Raw genomic sequence first — 19,163 nt, forward strand, 5'->3', positions numbered from 1 at the left:
ACTAAGCATTGTCCCTAATGTTTGTTGTTGGAGGGCCCTGATACAATCATCCATTTTTCGCCTTAGAACGGATATCTCAACAGGCCCTGTGCCACTGAATCTCTAGGTATTTCATCAAGGTATAAATCCCCTAAACTTCTTGTGGGATTTATTTCCCAACCGCTGGCATTCAAGTGTCCTACCAACAAGTTTAGAACCATTGCTACTTCTTGCTCACTAGGTCCAATCAGCACAATATCATCAATTTAAGGAACCAGAGTGATGTCCTGTAAAGGGAGGGATAATCAAGGTCTCTGAAGACTATGTTATAACATTAGACTGCAGAGTTGAGATAGCCCAGAGGTAGGACAGTGAAGGTGTACAGCTAGCCTAGTTGAAAGCAAACTGTATCTGGTGGTCTCTGTTAACAACTATAAAGTAAAAAGCATTTTCCAAATCAGTAACTGCATACTAGCATACAAGTAGCTACCAAGGGATATGTTAATTTGCTCAAGCAACAAAACCATGTCTGGACCAGCCACTGCAACTGGAACAACCATCTGAGCTTGTGATGATCTGCTGTCATTTCCCAAGACACATCTGTCTTTTGTACAAATAAGCAAGTTAAATGGCAATGTGGTGAATCAACAACCCAGCATCTTTCAAGTCCTTAATTGTGGCACTTATCTTTGCAAACCTTTCAGAAATGCAATATTTTTTTTTTGTTGTTTACTATTTTTGTAGGTAGAGGCAATTATACTGACTTTCATTTGACCTTGCCTACCATAATAGCCTTCATTCCATAGGTCAAGGAACCAAAGTGGAGATTCTACCAGATGCTGGTGATATCTATTTATATGCATTCCAGAACTGGAGAAATAACCACAGGTTGGTTTTGAGGACCCACTGATCCCACTGTGAGATGGACCTGACATTGACCACCTGACCTCCATAAGCCCCTACTCTGACTAGACTACTCTGATGGACCATGGTGATGTTTTGAGTCTCCTGGCATCCGTGTTGTTTCAGACACAGTGTCAAAAAAACTCTAAAATGTCTGTTTATTTCCTTTCCCCAATGCTCAATAACCTCAGTAAATGACTTTAGATCCCTCTGGGGAAGACTGGGAGAAAGATTAACAGTATCAAACTTTGGCAATATGCTAAGATCCTTCCTTAAGGGGATCTGGCTCCCCTTCATTTAAGAGGTTCTGGGTCTAGGGGACCCTGGGTGGCTCACTCAGTTAAACATCCAGCTCTTGATTTTGGCTCAGGTCATGACTTCAGGGTCATGAGATCTAGCCCCACACTGGTCATGGAACCTGCTTAAGATTCTATCTCCCTCTCTTTCTGTCCCTCTCCACTGCTCTCTCTCTCTCTCTCTCTCTCTCTCACACACACACACACACACACACACACACACACACACACACACACACACATGTTCTGGGTCTATAAACTGGCCCAAATCTGGGAATTAATCAGGGACCATGATTCTGTTTTGGTAAGTCCAGTTAGATTTCTGTTCACTGATCTAAAACTCTTCCACTCATACAGATCAATCTATTTTTTTTTTCCAGAGACATCATGATCAATCAGACAGTGCCATAGGTCTCTGTGAGTCAGAATATATGATGATTACTGCTTTGACTCCCCGGCCTATTACAGTAACCATGACCATCTTGTATTTTGCAATTAAGTACCCATACTTGGCCCCTGCCACCCTGGGATCCAATTATCCTCATTGCACTTAAGGATTTCAGTTCAGTAGTAGCAGTTACCACTGTAATTTCTGTCCTGCAGAGAACAGTGAGAACACAACTCCTCCAGTATGTTCTGCTTCCCCACCCCAATTGATTTCTCATTCTCATGGTGAAGGGAATGTCCTGTGGACCCTCCCTGACTGAATAAACAGATCTTATGTGATAATTCCTCTTGAACATTCCTATCTACCCAAGCATTTGGTTTCCCTCCTCTACATTATACTGAGGCAGGTATGACATTTTCACTTCCTTTGGTTTAGGCCACTTTTGAGTCTGTGTTTCAACTGAACAAATCAGCAAGGCTTTGGAGTCCTTTCTAGCTCTCAGGATAAAATACTAAATTCAGAATTTCTGCCTAGGACTAGATCAATGACAGGGTATGTCTTGAAGACATTCAGCAGTGTCTTGAGGCAACCACAGTATAGAGGAAAAGCAGGGCAAACCTCCTCAGACAGTGGCAGGAGGGCTCTTCTACTAGCAAAGAAGACTGGGAAGAATTTAGGGGTTGGATATTCCCAGTTTCGTAAGGATCTGCTCAGATGTCCCCATTCCAGTTCTTGGGACTCAGTCCTTCACAATTAATTTCCTACTTGTAGCAATTTTCAAACTCTTTTCTCTGGAGATCTGGAATTTCTCAGGGGAAAAGGAGCGGTAGAGCTCTGGGTCTTACTACTATCTCCTCCAGAGATGCTTGATTTTTACCTGTTATGAACATCGAGTTTCTATGTAAAATTGTATTTGGAAAAAGACATTTGAAAAAAAGACCAAGTCAGGTCGTGAGTTCCTCATCTAGGAAAGTCTACAGGCTGGCATAGACACATTAGCACCTTTTGCCCCAACCATGCATTTTCAGGAAGAGTAGACAACTCAGTTTTCAGCTGTAACATGGCTGAGCCCTTGGGGTAAACAACTTTTACATGCAGTGCTGTCCAAACTGACATAGCATCAGTGTAGCTTAGCCTCAGCCTAATGCCCACACTGCACCCTATACTGCCCCATGACCTTTGGAACCCTATCACCCACCTGTTGGTCAAGCTGGTCAGCATTGGTTTGACTTTGGAACAAGCCAACCATACACTGCATTGGGGCCTAATGAACCTCAAGTTCCCACAAAGGAAGTCACAACACTTAAGTGTACTAACCAGGATTCAGGTAGGAGATGAAGAGCCAAACAGTGCCCTTCACCTGGATGGAGTTAAATCTGTTCCCATCTGTGCAACACTCATAGTCACTTCCTGGGATGTAATCCACAGGCTGATTCTTCATGATTGCTGTTTACCTGTGCTGAGGTAAACCTCTACCTTCAAATAGCTGGGCTTCCCCAAAACATGTTTCCACACCAACTGCGAAGATAAGTGACCTTTCCATACAGTTGTGTTTTACCATCTCCCCACATCATCCATCTTGTACTAAGACGCAGTGGGAACTACAAAGCATAGAGAAAAGTCCTGAGTGTGTAGCTTTGCGCAGTGGCAGTATCGTAGCCAATGAGGTTTATCTGAGGCACAATTATTGCTAAAAGTCCTGAGTGTGAATTCCAAGCCAACTTCATACTAGAAGCACTGGGACCATTCTGCTCTGAGCCTGTCATTCCATGTGCTTCTTGGAGATATACCTGCATCAAGAAGCACATATATATTAAATAAATCAAGTGTAACAAATCCATAATACAGTTCCTGTATCACATCATCAAGATCAGTTCTTAACCTTTTACAAAACAGCAAGAAAATGAGAAGGCTCAAGATTCTGTGTATTATGTAACTCCAACGCCACCTTCCATCTTTTAAATTCAACTGCTTTATTTTGGTTGCTCAGTTTTTCATTTCTCTTCTTCCTTCCTTCTTTAACTTGATAATTTGGTAAGAATAAGGAACTGCCAGAAGTTTTAGAGATACAAGTATAATAACTCCTAAACTAGCTTAGACATTTTCCTGTAGTGTTATTATTATTGTGCAGATTCAGAAACCAAAATAAAAGCACATGATCTCTCAGAGGGTTCCCCGAATGTCCCAGATGTCCCTGACTGCTGTGTCACAGGGTAGATGGCTCTGAGTATCACGTCACATCACAGAGATGTCCCTACCAAGTCACATGGCAGACATCCCTGACTGATATGTCACACAGTACCTGTCCCTGACTGCTGTATCACAGTGACCTGTATGTGTGGCCTCAGAAAATCAACTTTACTAACCAACCAGCTCAAGAAGGATGAAGAGGCTGACATATGGCTGAGACAAAAAAGTCAGACAACTTGCAGTGACTCATACAGATGCTTGAAAATAAAAAATCCATACACAGCCACCTACAATATTTTAATTTAAAAATTTTACCCAAGTCCTTTGGAAATATAATTTGCATGTAAACCCACATTTCTAAAAAGGTTTTCAGTTCTCACATATGATTTCCCAGACCTCCAGACTTCTGTGTCTCTTTCTAAGTACAGATCATTTTCAAAGCTTTGGTGTATAAAATACGAACACCGGTTTTGAAATCTAATTGATCCACTACTTTCAGTGGAAACAGGAAACTTAAATTCAAATTCTTGTCAGAGTATTTTTAAAGGCAACTTCAGGATTTGGGGAGGGAGAGGAAAAAAATCTTTTAGCCTACCATCTCTTTTGTCTATGTTTCTAGCTTCCCTGCCCTCTCCCCATCCTCCCCTCCTGGCCAGGAAGTGGTGGTGAGAGGCGGGTTGGCAGCCATGACTCAAGTGTGGGAAGCCTCTCCCATGGAACAGTGGAATTTTAGCTAGAGGGTTCAAGGGTCCCTTGCAAATCTTGCATACCACAATCCTACTCTCTGTTTGACACTTCTACCCCAATATGTGTTGTCATTAGATTTGAAAACCAATCTGGAAACAAATGAGGACACATACCTAGGATTTCTAGGGTGAGGATGAGGCCACCTGTGTCGCTTTCTTACCCACCTGAACAAAAAGATGTGTGCACAATTCTGAAAGCTATCAGATATGACGTTCAGAATTATTCTGATCCTGTACACAAAATGCCCAGCACTAAGATATGGTATATAGGGGCAGGGAGACTCTCAGAATAGTGAAGTTGACCTCAAAAGACTTGAGTCCTGTTTTTCTAGATTCTATCTTCACTTCCTTTCATGCTACTGACAAACAAGTAAAGCATGCCCCTTCCCTTAGTTGGGAGCCCTCCTCAAATTCTCTCAGAGCTATGTGCCCTTTGGATGTTTCCACTGCCTGGGGTCTCGTCACAGCACCCCTTCCTACCCAGGGCTTCCCATCCCGCTTCTGCTACCAAAGATTACTATTCTTGCCTGTTTTTCCTCTAGTTTTACTCCACATGGACTACAATGGGGTCTAATAGGTTAAATATATGAACAAAATCCTGTCAAAACTACAGACAGGTACTGCGTTACCCACACCCATGCCTTCTGCCCCTGTGCCTAGTGACAACCCACCTGTCTCCAAAAAGTCCTGTGTAAAACACTGGAGACAGGCCCCTGGAGCAGATATTTAAGGAGAGGTAGGCTGGCTTCCAGTGTGGCCAAACCACACTGCAAGAAAGGAAACCCACTCCACCCACCCATGAGACCAGCCATGCACACATTTGCATTCATCTCTATCCCAATCCCTCTCAGAAAATAGCTTCCCAGAACTATGCTGTGCTATCTCTAGAGATAAGACTCTTGAACATACTGTGTAGGACACAGAATGAGGGTGTTACATTTAACATCAGATAACTTTGTAGCTTCTAAACAATGGTGTGTTGGTAAATGTTTATCAACAGACTCTTCAGGAAAAAGAAGGTATACACATACACACACATGCAAATGTTTATTAGAAATCTTGCTGATCTAAAAGAGGTATAGACATAATTTATGATTAATAACATACATAGTAATTTTTATCATAAATGCCCCATAGCCAATTGATTCTTACAGAACTGTTTTTTTAATTTTTGCTGGACTCCTGCTTCTGCAGCCAACCTAGGGCTGCAACTGACAAACACATATAGATCCATCATGAATATCGGTTGAGATCTTCATTTAGTGAAATGAAGAAGCTGAAGATGCATGTCAGCCTGCCACTCATTCATCAATGTCTTGAGCAAACTTCTTTGCTGAATTGAGGCGTAGCTTTCTGTACTGAAAGAGCATTTCCTCAGTTTCTTTGTGGTATTCACAATGGAATAGGTAAGGACATGTCATAATTTCAAGAATAATCCACATTACTAATTGTTGCCTTAAATGCAGACCAGGATTTCTCAACTTCACACTTGACATCTCAGACAAGAGAATTGGATTGTTCTTTGCTGTGGGCTTGTCCTGAGCATATGGAATGTTTCATGGCACCCCTGGCCTCCACTCACTAGATGCCAGTCCCACTGCCACCAAACCCATTCATGACCATCTGAAGTATCTCTGACATTGTCAAATGTCCCCTAGGGCTAAAACTGCCCCTACTTCAAAATCACTTATCTTGACAATAAACAAAACAATCAATCAAATCTTGAGTGATCATGTTTGACAAATTCCATGTTATAAATAAATACTCCGGCTCTGACCAGTTTCCAGCCATCAAAGTGATGTCACCCTTGGGAAGAGATGTGCAGTGGCATGCCAAAATGCAGTGTTTCTACCATGCAGATGCCAGAGAGGTAAATAACCTCAAGAACACAGACATGGAAAAGAAGAAGGTGATGAGTTTTTAGGGTTGATTTGGTACATTTGCCTTTAATTAATTTAATTGTAAGCTCACATAATTTAATCTTTAATAATGACTACGTTTGACAACAAGCTCATAGAAATTCCTGAATATTTATATCAGCCCTCCAAGCCAGGATAGCCAGGACGGCTTCTTCCTGTGAGAAGGTACAGTTTGGGAGTGAGATATTTGTGGTACCTCTAGACCTGCACTTTGGAGCAGGGTTTTGGGTTTGTTTACATGATCTGCCTCAGTTAAGGCATGTTCTGAAAACTCTTTCAAAGGCTGAGATCACTCAGTGACCAAGCACACATTCCCCCCTTAAAAACACAACCAGCCAGCAGACTGCCTGGAAATTCATTTGGGGGAGTCCCATCAAAAAGTAACACATTCCTTCAATATTTTCTTCAGAACATGCCAGGCCAATGGCTGCCTGCTCCTTTCCTCCCTCCCTCATCTGCTGTGCTTCCCAGATACTCTGCTAATGGCTTACACATATCCATGTTCTCACCCTATTACTTCAGGAGGAGAAAGTCCCTTCAAGCCAATTGCTTTTCTACTCATTTCTACAAGACAACAGGTAACACAGAAAGTGAGGGCGGCAGGTGGCAGCTCACACCAATGCCCAGCCCCCATGCCCAGGGGCCACTCTCTCCTGCAGCAGAGAGCCCCAGGGGCTGGATCAGGGGGCTCAAGCAGCCTCCTTACACTAAGGCTTAGTCCAGGGGCTGCCCAATACCTCGGGCTCCACCATCCCCTCAGTTGGGACCAAGATGCAGTGAAGTGAGGAAGACAGAGAAGGACCCAGAAGTGGGCCTGGCAAAGACCTCATGTCACACAGAGCCACCCACCCTGCTGGCACACCCTAGCCACACGGAGAGCCATCGGGGCCAAGATGGGCTCCACAGCCCTCCTGGGATGAGAAGTGGGAAGCAGGACAGGAGGATGTAAGAGGGGTAGCTGTTCAAATGAAAATCATCTTACCATATAACAACAGTTCCATTGCACCCATCAAGCTCCACCCGTGCCTTCAAGTTCTGGGGGTGGGAAAAGGGGTCTGCAGGGCCCCTCCTACAGGGGGCAGTGCAGGCCAGGTGGGGCCAACAGGCTCTGACCCTCAGGATGGGTGATGCCAGTCCATGTGCTCTCCAGACACTTTGGAAAATTCCTCTATTGTGATTCCATTCTGTCAGCGGATCCTGCAGATCAGTGGTTTTCGATGACTCGGGGCTTCTCAGAAGCCTGGGGAACCACGGGGAGGAGTACATCATTCACAGAAGCCTGTCCTCATCTGTCATGTTCATTCCTCTGAACAGATTCTGGGGGAGAAAGAGTCCCCTGCTGGAATGAGACTTGAACATCTTCTCAGCCACTGCCCGTGGGAAAGAGCTGGGGATTTCTAGAGATAGGCCCTGCCGGTCCCCACCCCAGAGATGGGTTTCATTGCTTTCAGGTGAGGCTTAGATGACACAATTCTTTTTAATCTTCTGGGATCCAAAGGTACAGCAGGCTGGGGATACCGGCTCACCAGCACTAATCATGAAATGTAGCTACATGCTTGCCCAAAGACCCAAGGGTGTGTGACTCTTTTCTAGACAGGGTGCCCATGGCCGTGGTGTTGTCAGCTGGCTTCCTTGGGGGCCCACCCCACATCTTGGTGGCAAGCTCTCTTAGCTATTGTCAGCAGGTGCACAAGGTGTGGGCATTGTTGGTGTCCAAGTGTTGCTCTCACCAGGGTCCTTGGGGGCCTCTTTTTTGGAGCACCAATGAGAGGGGCCAGCAGTCCTGCATGGTCAGCACCCGGAGGAGGAGGAGCCCATTTGCCCCTGAGGCTTGGGCCAGCCAGCCTGCCAACCCAGGTCTGGAAGTCTTGGTCTTTAGATTTTTCTTAATTTCTAGTAACTTGGGCAGGAAGCCTTGCACCCTTTTCCTTTTATGAGTTGCCTTTCATAGTCCAGATGTCTGCCATCTAGAAGGCACTAGAAGCGTGGCTCTGGTTGGGCAATACAGGCAGGGACACCCAGGGCCACAAAGCTGAGCAGGGCCCCAGGAAACCAGGGAGGCCATTCTGGATGGGCTTTTACTCTCACTTAAGCTTCCCTGGAACATTAAGCTCTTTCCTTGGAGCCTCTGGGTGAGGGGCAGGGACACGGAGGGAAAGAGGTTATAGGCTTCTTGCTGTCCTCCGTGTACAAACTGTGGACAGATGTTTTGCCAGAGAAAACGGGAGTCTCCTTGACAGAGTCAGACTGAGGAGTGGGTTCTGAGCACTCCTGGCATGGGCACACTGCCAGGCTATGTTTTATAGCAGCTACGGGGTCATTATATCCTCTGGGCAACTGTCCTGCTCACCAGGAGGACCAGAAGAGAGTTCAGATGGACGTCACAGGTCTCCTGGTGAAAAAGGAGGAGGTTGTGCAATGTTCTCACGGGAAAAGATATGAACATTCAGTTTCTCAGATTCCAGGTCAAATCTTGTCCACACATTTGAGAAAAACTAGCAGATGGCAGATAAACATCGCTGCCCTCATGGAGCTCTAAGTTTCCTGGCTATCCCAAATCCCTCTTAGCTTCTCCTCTTCTGTTTCTAGTGAACCCAGGTCAGGCACACCTTGCTGCCCTCCTCCCTGGAGTTTATCAGACTCGGGGGTAAAATGTATCAAAAGTTCAACACAGTGAGCCTGTGTGTACATGCAAAAGTGTGCACACACACATGCACATTCACATACATGTACATGCCACACACATACCACACAGAACAGCAACATTGCCCAGTTTCATGAGCCTGAACCCAGATCCCCAGGACTCATGGCACATGCCTTTCTTCTGACTCCTTCTTCACCCCCTGGCTTTGTCTGAGCTAAGTGTGCCTCTTTGAGCCCAAACACTCCACCCAAGGACCTCTGGCCATCCCCTTCTCAACTCAGGCCTAGCAGTGCCCCCATGCCAACTCCAGAAAGGCATGCTGGAAGGAAAGGAAGACTCACTCCTGGCACAGATAGCCCTCTCCATTCTGGGTCCCTGGTTTGGGACAACAGGACCAGGGAGGCTCTGGTGAAAGGCAGAGGGCTGACATCGCCAAGTCTGAGAGGAGGTTCCTATGTCCAAAAGGCTGCACACAGGGATAAAAGGAGAAGACAGGTGGTGAGCTCACTGGAAATTCAAAGTAGACACAGAAGCGGGGACCCCAGCATATGACATTGGGATGGCCAGCGACCATGAGGCAGGGCTCTGAGTCCCTCCTGCAGGTGGAGTGCTGAAATGAGTCAGAAGGCGGTCTCCCATTGGCAGGGCCCAGATTTGCAACTGGCTATGGAGAGGAGCACCCTAGTCTTCCCCACCGCCCAGTCAGTCTCTTGTTTGGGGTACATGGTCCACAAGTATAGAAGGTTTGGGGGCAGCATGGTGTATGGTTAGGGGCGAGGGTTACACAGGTCAACTGCCTCTGTCTGAACTCTGCCTCTCTGTGATCTTGGGTGAGTTTTTTCACCTCTCTGTATCTCTGTCTCCTTACTCACAGAACAAGGCCAATGACAGCCCTCATTCTGCAAATGCTCCCAAAGTTAGTGACTTGAATAGCAGGAAGCACCATCTCTAGCAGTTTCTGTGGGCCACAGATTTGGGGCAGGCTTGGATGGGAAGGTCAGGTTCAGGACAGCTTTAGATTCCAGCTGATATCGGCTGTGGCTACAGTCATTGGAAGGCTTGACTGGCTGGGGTTCTGCTTCCCAGAGGCCTTGGGCACAGAGCTGGCCAGTGGGTTTTAGCTGTTGGTGGAATCATGAGTTCCTCCTGACATGAACCTCCCTGTAGACCTCCTTGAGCGTCCTCACACCACAATGTCTGGCTTCCCCGAGAAAGAGCAACATGAAAGAGAAAGAGCCAGGCAGCAGCTGCCCTTTCATGACGCAGCCATAGAAGTTCTGACAACATAACCCCTGCCACATTCTCTTGTAAGAATCACTAAGTCCAGCCCACATCCAAAAGGTGGGGAATTAAGATCCACCTTATGAAGGGAAGGCTGTCAAAGAATTAAGGACACAGTTTGAAACCACCACAATGTATTTGGTCAGATGAACACATAGTGAATACATAGATAAAACGGTTGCGGGACCATAAAAAAGCCAGGAAGGAAAAAAATAGGATGCTATATAGGAAAGACCAGGAGAGCTGCTTATATGGCTTGATTTGGGAAGGCTTTCTGAAGAACCAGGAGAAGCCCATGATGGGGATAACATAGGCAAGAGCATTCCAGGTGGATGGAACTGCACCTCAAGGGCCCAAGGAGAGAAAGACCTTCAAGGCTTCTGGAACATCTGTAAGGTGATACCAGAACTTCCTGAGGCTGAGTCCAGGTGAGTGTTGCAAGACCCAGGGCAGAGAGACAGCATTCCATCTCCCTCCCCGGTGGCATCCTTCCCTTGGACTCCATCTCCAAGTTCTCAAATAATCTGCCACTGGGTGCAGGGTCCTGGCTTGCCCCAGAGTGGCACACTCCAGAACAGTGCAGGGGAGGAGGAGGGCACCAGAATATGTCAAGGACATTGAGGGTGAGACAGAGGCATGGCAGCAAGCCAATTCAGAACCAGCAGAGAAGAGGAAGGCGAGAGTGAGCTGAGGACAGTGATGTGCCTAGAGCCAGTCATCACTCTACAGCCACTGGCCCTGCCTGACCCACAGAAGTGGGAAGCCAGACTGAACTCCCAGGCTTGAACTCAGACCAGTTCATCACTGGGCTGAGGGCCACACGGTAGCCAGGGGGCCACGAAGAAGAAGGCTTAGACTAGGGTTCTATTCTTACCACGAGTTCTACACCTCAATTTGCTTGCCCACAAAATCTCTAATACTTAGCAAATGATTCTTAATTATCCTCTGGCTCATAAGAGCTGCCTGGTAAATACTCAGGGATTTTGTGAACTGGCTAAACTGCGAAGCTTGCAATCAGCAGCAGTAGGAACATTTATACAATGGAAATCGGCAAACAGTACAAATCAGGGCTTCCCACACACACCCTCCTCCCCACCCCAAACCCCACACCCCCAACTCCACACCCCCTCCACAGAGCTGGTTTACCAGCCTGCCTCTGTGCATACCTTTATTTTAAGAACTGAAGGCCAAAATTAACAAAACAGGAAACAACATGTGTTAGAGAGGATGTGGAGAAAGGGGAACCCTCTTCCACTGTTGGTGGGAATGCAAGTTGGTGCAGCCTCTTTGGAGAACAGTGTGGAGATTCCTCAAGAAATTCAAATTAGAACTTCCCTATGACCCTGCCATTGCACTCCTGGGTATTTACCCGAAAGATACAGATGTTGTGAAAAGAAGGGCCATCTGTACCCCAATGTTTATAGCAGCAATGGCCACGGTCACCAAACTGTGGAAAGAACCAAGATGCCCTTCAACAGACAAATGGATAAGGAAGATGTGGTCCATATACACTATGGAGTATTACGCCTCCATCAGAAAGGATGAATACCCAACTTTTGTAGCAACATGGACGGGACTGGAAGAGATTATGCTGAGTGAAATAAGTCAAGCAGAGAGAGTCATTATCATATGGTCTCACTTATTTGTGGAGCATAACAAATAGCATGGAGGATAAGGGGTGTTAGAGAGGAGAATGGAGCTGGGAGAAATTGGAAGGGGAGGTGAACCATGAGAGACTATGGACTCTGAAAAACAATCTGAGGGGTTTGAAGTGGTGGGGGGGTGGGAGGTTGGGGTAACAGGTGGTGGGTATTATGGAGGGCACGGATTGCATGGAGCACTGGGTGTGGTGAAAAAATAATGAGTACTGTTTTTCTGAAAATAAATAAATTTATTAAAAAAAAAAAAAAGAACTGAAGGCAGGGATCATATTTACAGCACCTGACACAATGTGTCCCCAAACAGCTCCTATTAATCTTTACACTCCCACCAATGCAAACGTGACCTCAGCACAGCCTTTGGGTCAAAGACCTCAGAGAAGTCACACTGTATCAGCCCTGCAGACATCTTCACACAGCCACCTTCATGGTGAGCCCCGCTCCACACCCTCATGATCCTATTCCATTAAGGACTTCATGCCGAGGAGCCTGAGAGGAGAAAGAGAGGGAGCCAACTTCCTTGAAACTCCCTCCACCATGGCCAGGTGACGCATGCCTCCAAAGGAGGCCTGGGGACTCTTTCTCTACCACCCTACACACCCTCCACCTGCCCATTTAGGACCTGGAAACTGCCACTTCTCTATATGATGCTAGACTGTCATCCACAGGAGGTGAGCAAATGCAAGATCTAAGCAATCAAGATCAAAGATTCTGAGGCCATGGAGGTGGTGATGGTGGTGTTTCTTCTTGTTTTTTCTTTTTTTTAATTTAACTTCAATTTAGTTATCATATACTGTATAATTGGTTTCAGGGGTAGAACTCAGTGATTCAACAGTTGCATTCAAGACCCAGTGCTCAATACACCACATGCCCACCTTAACGCCCATTATCCAGTTATGCCATCTCTGCACTCCTCTCCCCTCCAGCAACCTTCAGTGTTTCCTAGAGTTAAGAGTTTCTTATGGGTTTCCTCCCTCTCTATTTTCATCTCATTTTATATTCCCTTCCCTTCCCCTATGTTCATCTGTTTTGTTTCTTAAATTCCACATGTAAGTGAAATCATATGGTTTTTATCTAACTGACTTATTTTGCTTAGCATAATACCCTCCAGTTCCATCCGTGTTGTTGCAAATGGCAAGATTTCATTCTTTTTAATGACTGTGGTTGTTTTAATTAAGGAATCATTTGCTAAGGGAAGCATTTTGTGGTAGAATTGGATTTTGGGTCTGACAACATGGGCTCAAGCCAGCCAGTTACTAGATGTGTGACTTCATACAAGTTTGTAATATGGAATGATTGCTTTGAAAATAAATGAGATTATCCCTGTCCTGAGCACTCACTAGAGGCTACACACACCCACCCCACCCCTCGCCAGTGCTCTACATGGTGCATAGCTCCAAAGCAAGGTAGGTATGGCCTCTGCCTGGCAGGTTGACATCCCGAGGGGTAGGCAGAGAGCTGTGGGTGCACTCAAGGGCTGGACCCGCCCCCCCAATGGGCCTCCATTTCCACACACATGAGCGATCTTCTTCCTGGGGCAGCAAGTCAGCCATATTCCAAGGACGTATCTCTAACACTGGCATCTGTGACCTACACAGTCCATTAAGGAATGGTCTCGCACTCCCCATGTTTATTATAAAACAGTGTTCAAGCTTTCATTTCTGATGGAATGAATGAACAATTGTCTCTGGTATAGCTTATTTGGGGGGGGTCAATTTTATGCTTTTCTTCATTTTTAATGACTGTTCTGCCCAGGTCATAACTGAGGCCAGCAGGTGCTGCATCAAGGATTAGGAGTTTCACAAGCAGATCTCACTAAATCCCCCCAGAGTCTTCAGATGCATGCCACCATTCCTGTTTCCAAACAAGGGAGATGCACTGCCATCCATCCATCTGCAGAACCCAAAAGAGCTTTAATCCAAAATAATCTCAATGAAATTAAGCCTGCTGGACATTTATTTTCCCTTTCAATGTCTACCAAGTGACCACAAAGAGACACTGAGTAAAGACTTCAGACAGCCTGTGTGTCCTGCATGAAGTATTCACCCAACACAGAGGTCTCCAAAAGTTGATGGCTCTGCCACGGCCAACAGGTGCTGTGTGAGAAGTGCCTGGACAAACCAGCAGCCTTCTCTCAACCAACACTGAGCTCTGCATGCCTATACCACTTTCCTTCTCTCCATCCCTCTCACTCCAAGGCTAGCCCTTGGTAGCACCCCTGCCCAACATGGCTCTGGTGAGCTGATCAGGGACTCAAGGTAGCTGTGCTTTCTTTCTGGTCCAAGGCAGAGAGAGGTCACCTTTGCTGTTCTCCCAGTTATGAACATCTAAACCACGGATGGTGCAGGTCCTCCACCCCTTTAATTGCCGCTCGTGACAAAGTGAACACAGATTTGCTTCTCCAAACCCAAAGCCAGCGTGTTGTTTTAAAGAAAACCTGGCCTCTCCCTACTTTATTTTTGGCTTTGCTTAAAAAAAAAAAAAAAAAAAAAAAAAAAAAAAAGACTTTCAACTACAGATGAAAAGCGCTCAGGTAGCATTTGAAGATTTGCAGGACTTAGAAAGAAAAAGTCTCAGAAAAGCATCTTCCATCCCTGGGGCCAGCTTTTCCTTGCCTTCCCTGAGAATCTTTGTATGTGTGTTTGTGTGTGTATGGTTTTTTTTTTTTTTAATTTTCATTATGCCACTGAGCATAGACATTCCAGAAATAGACAACCAGAGACTATAAAAGTTAGCCAAGATCCTCTTGATTCTACTCCCCTCTTGATTGTCATTTCTGCTCCTTCCATAACATTAGATAATTCTGTTTGACTTTTGATCAACTAAGCCAGTTGCTTCTTTTCTTAGAATTACGAGGGGGTCTCACGTGGATCTTTGAAGAATTAAAATTTGTTTCACAGCCCGAAATGCAGTCTATGTGTTTTATTACTAAACACATATTAGAATTGGCTGGAGTTTGTCGCTTTGCTACCTGGGGAAGCTAGAAGTCCTTCATGAAACTTTGGAAGCTGTAATTGCCCAGAGGCCTTCACACATACCCACCCAATGACCAGGCAACCCTGTGATCCTAAGCTGCCGCTGAAGTCTTGGAGACAACCCCCAGAAGGGGAAACAAGTCTTCCCTAATTCTCAGGGATGAATTCCAGGCCTTTCTTCCACCATCCCAAACATCTTAGGCAAGAAACGTATCAAAATGAGGGCTGAGGTAAACCCCCAGCTACAGCTTCTCACCCTGCAGCAGCACCACACTGCCTCGCCTCTGTGCTGTGATTCCTAGTGTGCACAGCCCCTTCATGTGCATCCCCACTGGAATCTCACTCAACCCACTGTATGGGTGATGAAACTCATGAAACAGCACCAAATCCAGTATCCTGTGGTACAGCACAGTGTTAAACCAGATAAGCCAGAACCACTGGAGATAAAGACAAAGTGTGTTTCTTCCTTTGTCTTAAACTTTCACTTATATATTCAACAAAGTGACACATGTTGGGTGCCCACTAAGTGTCAAGCTCTGGAAAGATACACAGTTCATACCAGAAGCTTTGAGCTATTGTGACCAGTCTGGTGTTCTGCTAACAAACTGTGGAATTAGGGAAAAAAGCCCATAAAAAGCCTCCTGCTTATTTAGCTGCTTCACTGTTTCACAAAAAGCCAGTTTCATTTAGCTCAAGCAAACAATACTGTAGAGTTACAAAGTTTTGTCTCACTGGGATTCCAGAAGCTCTTTCTGGAGAAGCATCACTATCCTAAAACAAACAGGAGGGAAGACAAACAAACAGGAACACGTTCTCAGTGACAGTCTGGCATGGACCCTCCTTGCCCTGGAGATCTCTTCCTCCACAACTGCCTCTTTCATACACCAGACTTAGAGGATGAGTTTGCAGATGACATCCATGTTTAACCCTCTGCTGGCTGCAGAAGGCTTATCTATTTCCCAGGCTCCAGATTTTTTTTAAAACATTCATGAAAACTAGCTACAGGCATGCCATCTTTGATCTCAGACCTGAAAAAGCAGCCTTATGCTCTAGAGTCATTTAGCACACACTCAAGTGTCCAATCGTATTCCCAGTGGAATAAACCAGCCAGGGAAGATGAGATGAGGAGTGACGGTAATGACATCAGATGGCTCAGAGGCTGAGGAGGGTGAGGACTGAGGCCAGGCCCTGCTCTGACGATTGGAGAGCCCCAGTGATCCTTTTGAGTGTAGTCTCTTATTTTGCAAAGCTCACCTATAAAACACATTACAGTGGCAGTGTTCCTTTGTTCTGCAAGTAACAGGTACCTCAAATGATGAAAAGAAGTAGAAGAAAGTAGAACAGAGAGCTCTCAGAAATTCATTCTTTCTTAACATCATCCAAGTAGGCCTCCACCTACTTTCTCTCCAGATTTCTCTTTCAGCACCAGCTGATCAACCTGGCGAGAACTTTGTGGTCCTGTCTGATGACCAGGCAGACTACTGTCCATCTCTCCAAACTCAGCCCTCTGCTTCTATTTGTTTATGAGGCTGGGACACAGCCTCACCATGAACTTTGCGCCTTTGCCATTTACAACTGGTGAAGCTTCTTACATCGTAGTTCATCTTCCATCAGAAATCTGGGGGTCCCATGAAGAAACACACAGGTGCCCTCAGGGTTCTGATTACAGGGCACCAGGGAACATCCAGGATCACAGCCATCATCCAAACCAGGAAATGCTATCTGGGGGCCCCTACTGTGCCACTTTAGTTGTTTCAAAAGCTCAGAGTGCCCTGCTTCCACCTCTGGGCATCAGGAAGCCCCACAGATTTGCCGACACCCAGGCTGCCTTCTTCAGCACGGTGCAGACCTATGCCACCAGTGGGCATGTGTTTGCAAGGCAATTTCTGTGTCGCCATCTCAGCTATATTCAACACGCAGCCTGGCCTCTGGGGCTGCCTTCTCGGAGGCCCTGCCCATGCTCCCTGCCTGACCATTTAATACATACCACCTCAGGCTGCCTCCCGAACCCGAGTATAAACTCCTTCCCAGGCAGAGAAAAGTCTTACAGTCCTCCAGAGTCTCCTGTGCCCCACAGCTTGCAGAACTCTGAAGTCGCCTCTCCGTGCAGCTCCTAGACCAGGCTGGCCCGTTGCATAAACGCCAAGGCCCGGAGAAGTGAAATGTGGGTGTCGGGTTCCCTGAGGTTGCAGCAAGGCGGTCTGGTCGCCCGTGGCCACCAGGCCAGGCTTCCTAGGAAATGAAGCCTCATCTGTCATCAGGATTTACCAGCACCGATGGGGTCCGGTGGCTCCGGGGGCGCAAGACCCGTGGGTCGGCCGTGTCTGCGACCCAGCCTCTCCACCTCTACAACCCCGCCTGCCCGTGTCTGCTCCTTGCCCTGCTCCTCTCTCATCCGCCCGCCTCCTACCTCAAAGCTTCTGCTTACTGCCCCGTCTCCGACCCTCCCGGCTTCCGCGCCACCTCCTGCCTCTCCAGCTAGCTCACAGTGACTTCCCCGAGGGAAGACACCGGGTGATCGGCCACCATCCAGTATAGTCATCTCCTATTGGTCAGAGCTCCATTTCAGGCCTCCTCATAGGCCTGAAGGTCAGCCTATAGCAGCTATTTTCTCAGTCAGGTGTCCATCTGTGCTCCAATCAGCTGTGAGCAGAGTCGCAAGGCTGCCTGGGAAGGAAAGCTTGTGCTGGAAAAACCCCCTAAAGGGGGCGGAGGGCATTGCAGGCTCTGATTTCCAAAGCCTCGTCAGGGCGCCCCGGCAGCCTGCGTTGCACATGCAACGCTCAGAGGCCAGGAGCGTTCTTCTTCGGGGGACTCAGCTTCAGTAGCCATTGATGTTGAACTGAATTTGCGAAGTAGCGGCAGTCCCGTGCACTGGCCGCCCATTCTTTATGCTAACACGCTCTTCTGAACTCAGAGCGCTCCGTTCGCGCGGTGAACATGCCTCCTTCCTTCCCTCCTGCCTTCCTACCTTCCTTCCTCCACCAGGAATACCCTGAGGACTTGCCATATGTCATTGTGCTGGGGCCTGAGAATACAGGAGTCAAGAAGACACCGTTCCTGGCTTCAGAGGCCCCGTGGCGTAGAGCGCTTGCAGTACCGTGACACGTTCCGGCTCTGCATCATTCTCCCTTCTGGTGAGGATTTGGGAGGAAGTGTTTTAAAAGGTGCCACAGTCACACTTTTAAACTCAGTACACAGGAACTGAACCGCTTTTAGTCACGACCCTTCTGTGGCACCGTAAACATCGCATTTCAAGGGAAGCCTGTCCTCGGAGGTGGAGCGCCCAGGGACAGCTGGGCTCCCCACAAAGGTCCAGCTCCCTGGGTGCGCCCAGCGAAGAAGCACTTCTCACTGCACTCAGCAAGTGCAGACTCACCCAACACGGGAGCAGCCAACCCTGCACTTCAGTCCCGGAGCACTCGGATGTGTGAGTGTGGAAACGGGCACATGCTCGTACCGGTGTGAGTGCCCACCTCCCACCTCCTCTCCCTGGACCCTGCGCTAGCACAGGGGCACCCCAAGCCTGTGCTCATCAGCAGTTCAGCAGGTCACGCTATCCACATTTTGCTAATAGAATGCCCAGCAGCCCAGGAAGGCTCGCAGGACAGCCACATCATGAATTATTTCTGCCCTGAAGAATTCCAGTGAGAAATTAGACAATTAGCCAATGTTCATGAGATCAAAGGCAAATGCCATGGTGTTCTCTCTGTGTGTGCAGCTCTGTCTCTCTGGTGCTTGGATTTGCTCAAGCTGTCCCGTCCAAATCACAGTATTCCTTCCTGGCTCTCAAAGATGTTCTCTCCATTGTTCACACGTTTCTTCAAAAGGACATCATGGAAACCCAAGTAAAAACAAGGCTATCTCATTTCAGAGGGTTTGTAGTTAGTTTCACTGATTTTACTAACCCCAAACCCATAACAAGGACTTCTTTGAGTGTGTAACAAGATCACAGATTTAAACAACCAGTTCTTACCAAATTTTAGTTTCTAATAAAACTATTACCAAAATGTAGGCTTCTATGTTGTGCTACCAATAAAGCAGCAAATAGTTTTAAATATATAAATCCAAATGTGTTATCCCACTGATAAAAGTTCAGAGCCATGACTTTTTAGCCCAGCCCTTAACTCTCCTAAGATAACATCCTACTAATAGTTCACACTGGTTGGAGCTCCTTTGGTGAC

At 46.8% G+C, this 19,163-nt stretch overlaps 1 protein-coding gene and 1 pseudogene across 1 annotated transcript in view; both read left to right on the forward strand.

Moving 5' to 3' along the window:
* The window catches only part of KCNJ6 (potassium inwardly rectifying channel subfamily J member 6), a 271,735-nt gene that overhangs the window by 144,330 nt on the left and 108,242 nt on the right, over nt 1-19,163 (forward strand). The window lies entirely within an intron of this gene.
* Nucleotides 3,200-3,396, forward strand: LOC123393227 (annotated as a pseudogene).

This window comes from Mustela putorius, unplaced genomic scaffold (genome assembly GCF_011764305.1).
Source record: "Mustela putorius furo isolate JIRA1106 unplaced genomic scaffold, ASM1176430v1.1 tig00000765_pilon_pilon_pilon, whole genome shotgun sequence".
Taxonomy (NCBI): domain Eukaryota; kingdom Metazoa; phylum Chordata; class Mammalia; order Carnivora; family Mustelidae; genus Mustela; species Mustela putorius.